The sequence below is a fragment of the Pundamilia nyererei genome, unplaced genomic scaffold, assembly GCF_000239375.1.
Source record: "Pundamilia nyererei isolate P.nyererei 1_Seehausen unplaced genomic scaffold, PunNye1.0 scaffold00038, whole genome shotgun sequence".
Lineage (NCBI taxonomy): Eukaryota > Metazoa > Chordata > Actinopteri > Cichliformes > Cichlidae > Pundamilia > Pundamilia nyererei.
Genome location: NW_005187439.1, coordinates 2,029,601 through 2,038,975, shown reverse-complemented (window position 1 = coordinate 2,038,975; position 9,375 = coordinate 2,029,601). Strand labels below are relative to the sequence as shown.

Below are 9,375 nucleotides of genomic sequence, written 5' to 3'. Positions count from 1 at the left end.
AAGGCATCACTTCCTTGGATGGATGAAAAAGTACAAAAAGAGGCAGCTGAAGCAGGTTGTCAAATATACTTTTGATGTTGTAGCAACATCAGAATGGGCTCTTTGCATAGAGACGGGTCTATAAATAAATGGTTGTTGTTTAGAGATGCCTGAACAGAGCCCAGATTTCTCCCCCCATCAGCTGTGGCAACCAAGATAAAGCCTTGCTAAATATCTGACTTCTTAGTTTTATCATAATTAAAACCATATTTATGTAAACAAACACTTGCACAGCTACAGTATAAAGAGACGAGCGGAGCGAGTAATGTTTTAGGCCTTATTTTGGCCTTGTTTCAGAAACTTTGACATTTTTAATGACCTCCATGATTTTTCTTGCCCATATAAGCTCATACAGTACAAAGACACATATGCCACAATGCATACACACATATGTAACAGCCATCCATCCCTTATCTTCGCAGTCCTCTGTCATAAAACCCCAACAGCCACACATTTTCACCCTCTGCTTTTCCAAATTCTTACCCCTCCTCTCGTCTCTCTCTCTCACACACACACACCTCCTCAACCAAACTGCTTGAGCCACTTGCCTGCCAGGGAGGCAAGATGGCCCTCCAGCCCTCCAGCCAATCAGACAGCTTGGCTCGCACGGGAGATCACAGCACAGCTGATCCAGCCCTCTGACTTCCTTCTTCGCCTGCTCTTCTGGAAACTTTTGGACCTGCATCACCATGAGAGCGTCACTGGTCTGCTGCAGAGACAGATAATGAAAGATGTTTGTGGCATGATTTAGGATTGTGTGATTATGTATTTCTAATGAAAATGATTGCAGGAAAACAACTAGCCATCCACCAACGCCCTATTTCCATCTAGATTCTGTGTCTTTAATCATTTCTCAAATATAATGAGTATTCAGTTAGTTGTTAAGCTTTAAATCATAGCTGAACAAATAAAGGCTGGTTTCTAATAAATGGAGAGTGATTAAAGCAAGCACGCAGCCTGAAGTCTTTAAATATGCAACTTCTGTGTGTTGAATTACTTTGGTAGCAGCTTAATAGTGATCATAAAACACAGCACAGTGAGAGTGAGTGGAAAACAATTTGTGAATACAGCTACTTCTATCCAAACAGAAGCCTGAGCAGCAGTGTGATATGTGTAATGACAGTGATAGAGACCGAATACTGTGAATGCTGACAAAATTAAAATTATACAGAATTTATCTATGCAGCAGCTAGAAACATTAAGAATTTATTATTAGCAAATTGCATAAACATTAATTTAAAAAGAAGTCTGTCAGGAAATGACACGTATAACAAAACATACCAGACAAAATCTTTGTTTACTACACCTCTTTTTAAAATTGACTAACATCTGGACTCCGTCCACACGCTGCAACCATACATCTTTCCTTTTGGTGCAAAGATAAACTCAGAATTTTCCACATCTCGCACAGCTTACATAGTTTTCTGTTCTGGAAGAATGTAAAATGGACTGTTTGTGAAGGTTCTCAGTCATCCAGGTCATCGTAGTCTAAGGAGCTTGGAAAGAAAAGCGTCTGGACTTCTTTGGGTTTCTTGAAGATGTTTCACCTCCTATCCAAGAAGCTTCTTCAGTTCTAAGAGCGATTGGTGGAGAGTCCCAGATTTTAAGCCCTATGGGAGTGTCCCCAAGAGGGTCATGGACCCCCTATTGATCCTCTGCCTAATCACACGAGCCAAGTGTGAAAACAGGTGTGGGTCACAATCAGTCAAGGTTTGAAAGAGGAGTGAAAGAAGCCATCTATGTCCACTGTGAACGACCATCTTTGGACAGAGGCGGGGGTTTACAACATCACCTGTCTGCCATCTATAATCCAGTTTTGAGATCCCTCCCCAGACGCCTTAACGCCCACTCACATCCTGGACCATTTGGCCTCAGGAAATCACACTCAAAGTGCTCTATACAACTTGACACAGTGCTTTTTATCTAACATTCACAGACATCGATACTTAGGGTTAGTATCTTTCCCAAGAATATTTGGCAGGCAGACTGGAACCACCAACCTTCGGATTAGTAGATGACCTCCTCTACTTCCTGTCACCCAAGGTGATTAAAGCGCTGCTGAACAACTTGCTGAGATCTTTTGATTATTTCAATTGGCTCTGTGAGTCTTACACACATAAGTGATACATTTTTCAATGAATAGCTACTACAATGTTCACAGTGACCACAATCGATTGTTATATTTACCCTCTCAGCTGAAAAGAATCCCTTTGAGACTGTGGGAACTCAGCCGACGCCCCTATCCACAGCCATTTACAGCACATAAAGTAACAATGTGGTACATCTAATAGATCACCAACACTATGAGCTGTCAGTAAGTGAAGAAAGCATGCTCTTAGTTTATATTCAGTGTAACATGCTTGCTGTGCTTGTCTTCCTGTCTGCAGCTGGTGGTGGAAATGCTGATCATGCTGGCATCAAGTGGCATTTGGCTAAGATGCAGAAAAACAAAACTGAGTTGTTCTACCTTGAAATTTGCCTTTTCTCTTTTGGAAAGGGGAGATTTAGACGGCAGGGGGCCAAATGAGAGAAGTTAACAAAATCTCTCTGCCTGCTTCATCTACACACAGAGATTAAATGTAACATTTTTGTTGATACACGAACATCTTTGATTTGTCTGATTTCTGTAATTTATCTTACATTAAGGTCAAACTACAGTGAAAGTATTTGTATCAGCACCAGAAGAAGGATTTCTCTCTCAAGTTGAAACAAATAAAACGTATTTTTTATAATTAGCCTGTAAGCTTTGGCAGTCAGTCCATTTCTTTTTTTAGGAAATTAAAAAAGTAAACTCTTCTGTATGCACATGTATCTTCATTTGACAACAGAATGGAGGACACCTGTAGCATGATAGTAGCAAATAGCTCAGCCATTACTATGATGACTCTTTGAATTCCAAATAAATGTAAATTTATTTGAGGAGTAAGGAGTTATAGCTATCACCTATGATGAGGGTTAACAAAAGTCTATGACTTTTATTGCTATTTCTTGCTAACAATAATGTGTTTTATGTATTAGTAAAGAAAACTCAGCTGACCATTGTGGCCAATTTTGGGGGAGTTAAGACCAAAACCCCTTTCTGAGGGGTTTGGGGGTAGGCGTGGGCCTGTTTTTTCTCTTGAAAACAAACACTTGTACACATCCATATAGAAACAGACATCTGCACACACAAACACAGTCCTCAGCACACACTCTGGATGTGAAAATCACATCCCTGTTCTACTGGGAAGGGAAACTGTTGTGTGATTATGATGAACTGGTTAAACTGCAATTATGCCGGCGAGCGATGGGAGAAGAGACGACAGCAGTTTAGACGACAATTTGGGAGGCGGCTGCCGTGGCTGCTGCAGCTGGGGCCTGTTTTATGCAGTAATTGATAGACTCTGCCAGTCACTAGTGGGTTCAGAATTAAAACTCAAATTATCATCATTAGGATCTCCCCCTCTAATTGCTGCATCAAAGGCACATCAGCGTTTTTGTTTTTCATTATAAAATTACACTTGTGTTATCTAATTTCATCAGCTGCATTGACAGCGCCCACGAAGGCCTTGCCAGTGATTTGAGGAGGAGGTTATTTGTGATTTTTATCATCCTAACTCATTCAAACGTGATAGATGTTTGTCAGGTGTGACCCCAAATCGCTTCCTGGTGTTGATGCAAACCATAAACACAATTCTACTTCAAATAAATGCAGTATAACCAATTTGAACATATTCTCTTTTGAATTACTTACTTATTAATTACTTGGATAAAATCCAGTCATTCACTCTCAAACATTAAATGATTTGATCCACATTTAAACACGTGTAAGGAGAGATACAAATGCTGTACTACTAAACACACAGACTCCTCATGCTGTTACAGTGTGACAATCTTTACAGATCAATTTAGGAGATTTTAGTGGAAAAATAAGCAAACAATGTGTTTATTTTACAGATTTTATATATTTATAATTCCATGTTTTAGAGACGTTCACAACAGATTAACATTCTAATGTCTTAAAAAATGGGGCCAGAAAAACTAACTATGGCTCTTCTTAAAGTTTATAACAGACATTGACCATGTGAGGCTGCATTAAGGAGTCATTACACAAAATTACTGGCAGCTGACAGTGCCCAACTTAGCCTCCTATACTTCTGAAAAAGGTGATTTTCAATAACATTCCTGTGTTTTTAAATGTACTCTAAGAAGTATGTAATAAAATAAAAACAAGTGGAAAGATTTTTGTTATGTCGGCGCAGAAAATGGATAATAGTTATTGATTTGTAAATAAAATTAATACATTTAATATTACACTAGACTACATTTCTAACTAACTAGGCCACCCATTTTCTTTCTCTTGACAATACATTCTTTAAAGCCGTAACGCATTTTGGGGTCAACTTGAAAGAAAGGCAGCTTTAAAAATATAAGAGTGGGGTTAAAGGTCAAATTTCCCAAACAACAACAATAACATTTAAACTTTTTTCAATGTTAAAATACATTTTATGAAAGTTAGGGTCCACAGTAATGTGATATTAAGAATTCCCATATATTATTCCCTGTGTGTTGCCTACATGCTGTCAATAAAAACAATGGTGGTAAGAAACACAGATGTAAAAATAGCTCGATATAGTATTATTATGACTTAGATCAATCTATAGACCTTGAAGGACAGGTCAGAGGTCAAACGTAACATGATATTTTAAATCTTTACACAGTCCCTTCTATATGTTGACAAGACATACACATTGTAAGAGTCATGGCTTCTATGGCGTAAGGCATGTTTGTCCATTTTCAACCAGTAAGTCACTGAGTTGACCTGGAAGGGTTTGGTGGATTGTTAACATGACTCCGCTCTACACTCCTACAAAGTTTTATCAGATTTCATTGAAATCAGTCAGTCACTGCTTTTAATTACACCGTTGTTGTTTGTTAGCAGCAAAATAAACACTTGAAGCTTATTAAAATATTGAATTTCTAAATGTTGGCTATTAGAGTGCTGACAGTGTAACAGAAGAACACAATCAAATTATCTGTGCTGTGAAACTAAGTGGCACTGTCCAACTAAACACTCTTCTGCTGTCCAGAAGGTAAAACGATTACACATCACTCTGAAAACATGAAAGCTAAACAGTTTTGAAAGCCTTCTTTATCAGACAATGTACAGTCTCCTTGCCCCCAGCTTAGTGAGTCTGTGTGTACTTCATAGGCGCCCGTGCCGAACATACATGCTGAAGATATTTGCTGAGCAGGCTGATGTTTCCCTTAAACCTACGACAATTGGATGCATGTGTGATTTCTGTGGGTGTGTTTGTGTGTGTCCTTGACGCCAGCAGTGTCCCGCTGTTATCCAGCTGTAACACAGTCAAACACCGAACAATCAGCTTTTGCAGGGCTGCCAAGCAGTTAGCAAGATGTCGGTTAGCCTACAGTCTGTCACACAGTGGAGCTTAAATGGTTAAAAATGGCATCTTGGTACAAACTACATATCCAGCAAGTTGCATATAAGAAAATGTGCTTCTAAAGTATAGATGCTTTGTTATTTGTATATGTAACTCTATATGTAACTTAATTGCAGTAACAATGTCTGTGCAGCTTGGGAGTTTGGGATGTGCAGGTGAGCTAGAAAAATGTCCCAGCGACATTGTGTACTGTTAACTCACCTCTGAGAGTCACATTTTGATGCAGCATCACTCCGTTACCAAAAACACCAAGAGTATTTTCCTCACTAAAATCTGGCCCAATTAGAGAATATTAATGATTGTTAAATGTGCATATGCTGGAGCTGGAAAATGGGAAGGTTAATAGACAGGCAGCATCACACGATTGCATTTATCAGTTTCTATTTATCTCTCCTTGGGAGGTGGCAGGTTTACAGTAAATACCTTCTGTCCCCCTAATTTCCTAATGATGGTGATAATGATGGAGAATGGCGCAGTCATTAGCAAGGACAGGCTCTGTGCATCACTCTGTCAGCTACGTCTCTCCCAGGCCCACAATGAGAAGTGATGGGGCCCAGCTGTTCCCCACATCCTCTCCCCAAACTGAACCTCTCTCAGAGACTGAGAGAAGAGAGGGGGAGAAAGAGGGCGGAGCAACGGAGAGGAGGTAAGAAAGGAACACAGTGCACAAAACAGAGAAAAGAAGAAAAAACACCTGAATATCTGCCAACCAACAGAGGACAGAGGGTGTCACAGGCCTGTTTAAAGAAATCCTCCCAAAATCATCCTCGTGTACCTATTACTGACGCAAGTTTGGTCCCAAGTTTCAGATTACAAACGTTTTAGGATCTGTTGATCAGTCTGATAACAGTCTAACACTAAAAAGCAGATAAAAAAGTTTGCTGCTTTGACAAGGTGGCAGTTCATCATCTGACTGTTACGCGTACGAGTAAATAATTTATACTTGCAGGCTTGATGTCATTTCTTTAAATGGGGGTGCACATCACACATTTTCACATTTTAAACTGCAAATGAAGCAGAGCTACTCTGGTACAGTCAAAGATTTGGAAACTGTCTTCAGTTATGTGTGAAAGTTCACCCAACACAGCAAGTATCTCCCAGGGGTTTTTAGCAACGAGGCTAATCCATTAGTATACACTTACCTTGTTGGTGTTGGGTTGAACCCCCCTTTTTACCTTCAGAACTGCCTTGATTTTACGTGGCATAGATTCAACAAGGTCCAAATGTTGGTCCATGTCGACAGCATCACACAGTTGTTGCAGTCAATGATCAATGATGTGAATCTGCCATTCCACTACATCCCAAAAGACTTATGTCTTATGTCTTATGTACGCAAACACGCGTTGCAACTTCTTATCTGGTGCGCGTCTTTTATTTTGACAGCGAATGGGCACCTGCGGACCACTTATGTGCACCCCTGCTTATAATGGACATAAATATACAGAACTGTCAGTAAACACAGCAAATATTTATCATTTTTAGATCTTAGAATGACCTCTTATTCCGTGCACTACTGGTATATCCCTTTCTCTACTTGCAGTTTTTTTTATATTTTGCATCCTCCTTTTGTCTGCTGTCTTAATTAGCAGTCCACACCACATGCACTGCTATCAGCCTTGTGAAACATGCTACAATTAGAGTTGATAGTCAAATATTCCTCTTTTCCAATAGATTAATTTGAGAGCAAGGCTTATCAGACGGGCCTCGGTTGTGCTGCGCACCAATTGCTTTCAATAAAAAGAACACTGGCACAAAGTAATCTGCGAAACACCCGTGCTATTATCAGAATGAAAGTTAAACACTCAGAACCCACTCAATAAATTCACAGGAGACTGCAAATGGACATTTTCATTTGACTTCCAACTCTTTTGAACTGTCTTTCTTTTTTTCCTCTTAATCTTCTTGCAGTGTATTGAATCCTTCAGAGGTACATATTGGCAATTAGACACCAAGGAATGGCTGATTATGTACTGCATAAACCTCAAGTTGAATAAATTATATCCCCCCCCCCGAAAAAAATCAGTCTGTGATTTAAAAATGCTCAAAATTTCAAAGTCACCTCTGATGAATAGTGCAGGGTGATTAATTCATGATGGGAGACGCCACCTTGTCAGGCCAAACTCTTCACTGGGTAATGGCAACGCATGCATAATAGAAAGGTGGTTCTCTGCCTCCCCTCGTTGTCTGAGAGACTTCAAAGGAATTAAAAATGGGGCCATCAAATTACATCTGTTGAGTTGCTTTGCTCAAACGTTGGATTCGAAGCAGGAGAGTACATCATTTCGCTTGGATTGTGTCTCCAATGTAGTGAAACGCCGGAACGAATGAAGTTGACTAGTTTGGAAAAGACTGTGAAATATTTCATCTGAAATTTTTAAAAACTGGGGGGATTTGGTGTGTTTTTTTCTGTAAAAGAGCTTGAATACATATTAAGCTTCCCTGAGGCAATATCTGTCAATTCATTAAACATTTTTCCTGCATAAGTAAAGACATTCAGTTTTTGAAACTGAACTACAACAAAGCCTGATTTCTTTCCACCTGGCATCTCCTCTACATAAGGCTGTGAAAACAAGTTAAACGTGAGTTTCAAAGTCACTTTTCAGGGGAAATAAGTGGAAATTGCAGCTGTAGTGAAGCAGACCCATGGCCTAATTACTCCTCTGTACATCTCTCTTTTACTGAAAGAGTGAACAGTCAGTTCAGCAGCAGAGTGACCTTTTCTCTAAACCCTCCAATAACTCTCCAGCTGACAGGCCGAATGAGCAGATGATCCCGGACTCCTTCATGGTGTGTTGCGACTGCACTCTGTGCAAAATGACAAGTGAATCAAGCTCTATTTTTACCTCCGGGTGGGGAACTTGTGTCACTCTCGACCACTGCACCCAAGAAAATCCGCCATGAAGTTTGGTTTTGGGCAATCTGACCGCTGACACCGCGGAGCTGTCACTGTGATGCCCTTCCCTTCCATCAACCAATCCCCTGCCTCGACCTCACACTACTCCTCACACCTGACTGGCACCAGGGGTAGCGTGCCAGGCCAAAAGCATGATTGACACCTCGCCCGATCTTCTGTAAACACCTTGAGATCTCAGCACCTCCAGCAGGGAAGATCAGTGACTTGTGTGAAAGAGGCCTCTCCTCCTGGCCTCAGCTCAAGTCTGCTGGCACTCGCTATGATGCAGCTCGACTTGTCAGAGGGAGTAACAAGATGCTGAGTGACTTAGCACCTCTGGAAATGTCAGCCCCCGAGCTGGCGGACGCCAGGCTGAGTGGAGTGGGGAGTGCACAGACCCCAGTGCGACTGGCTCAGCTGCTGCCTGTAAGAAGCAAAGGACGGCACATACGCTCGACGAGACAAGACAAGCAGCAGAGATGAAGCCGCGCCCTTGTGATATGTTCTTGCCCCATTCCCACATATTTCTGCCACACGTCTTACGCTTGCGTCTCTTTTTCGAGAAGTGCATCTGCTATCGTCCAGCTGCTGCTTTGCCTGAAACTGACCTTTGCTGCCCTAATGCTCAATGTGCAGTGGAAACGACAAAGTCCATCCGCGATGATGATGATGATGCGGGCAAAAGCAGAAACCAGAGCACGCCTAACTGCCCCGTTATTGCTCTGGTGAATCATGCTATAGGAGACAAGGCACCAAAGAGACACCCAACGCAGGGAAGAACTCGGTCACAGCACAGTTTGTCAGACTGCACTTACTTAAAATGCCGACAAGCACATTTTTTCTCTCCCCGAGGAAACTCGAGGACGTATACTGCAACATATTTAGTGTTGCATATTTATTGAAGTCAAGCAGAGAGTCAGTTTGCTGAAGCATTAAGGAATCATGAGGCGCAGAAAAGAGAGCTTTTACAAAAAGTGAGCGAAGAGAGTTAGGTTGGAG

The 9,375-nt window shown here is 41.1% G+C and overlaps 1 long non-coding RNA gene across 1 annotated transcript in view; it reads right to left on the bottom strand.

Annotated features, from left to right (window-relative positions):
- Positions 1–449: 449 nt before the first annotated feature.
- The window catches only part of LOC102211772 (uncharacterized), a 69,002-nt gene continuing 60,076 nt past the window's right edge, over positions 450–9,375 (bottom strand). The window contains exon 4 of the long non-coding RNA XR_311676.1: positions 450–748. This is a non-coding gene — a long non-coding RNA (uncharacterized LOC102211772). The remainder of the gene's footprint in view (positions 749–9,375) is intronic.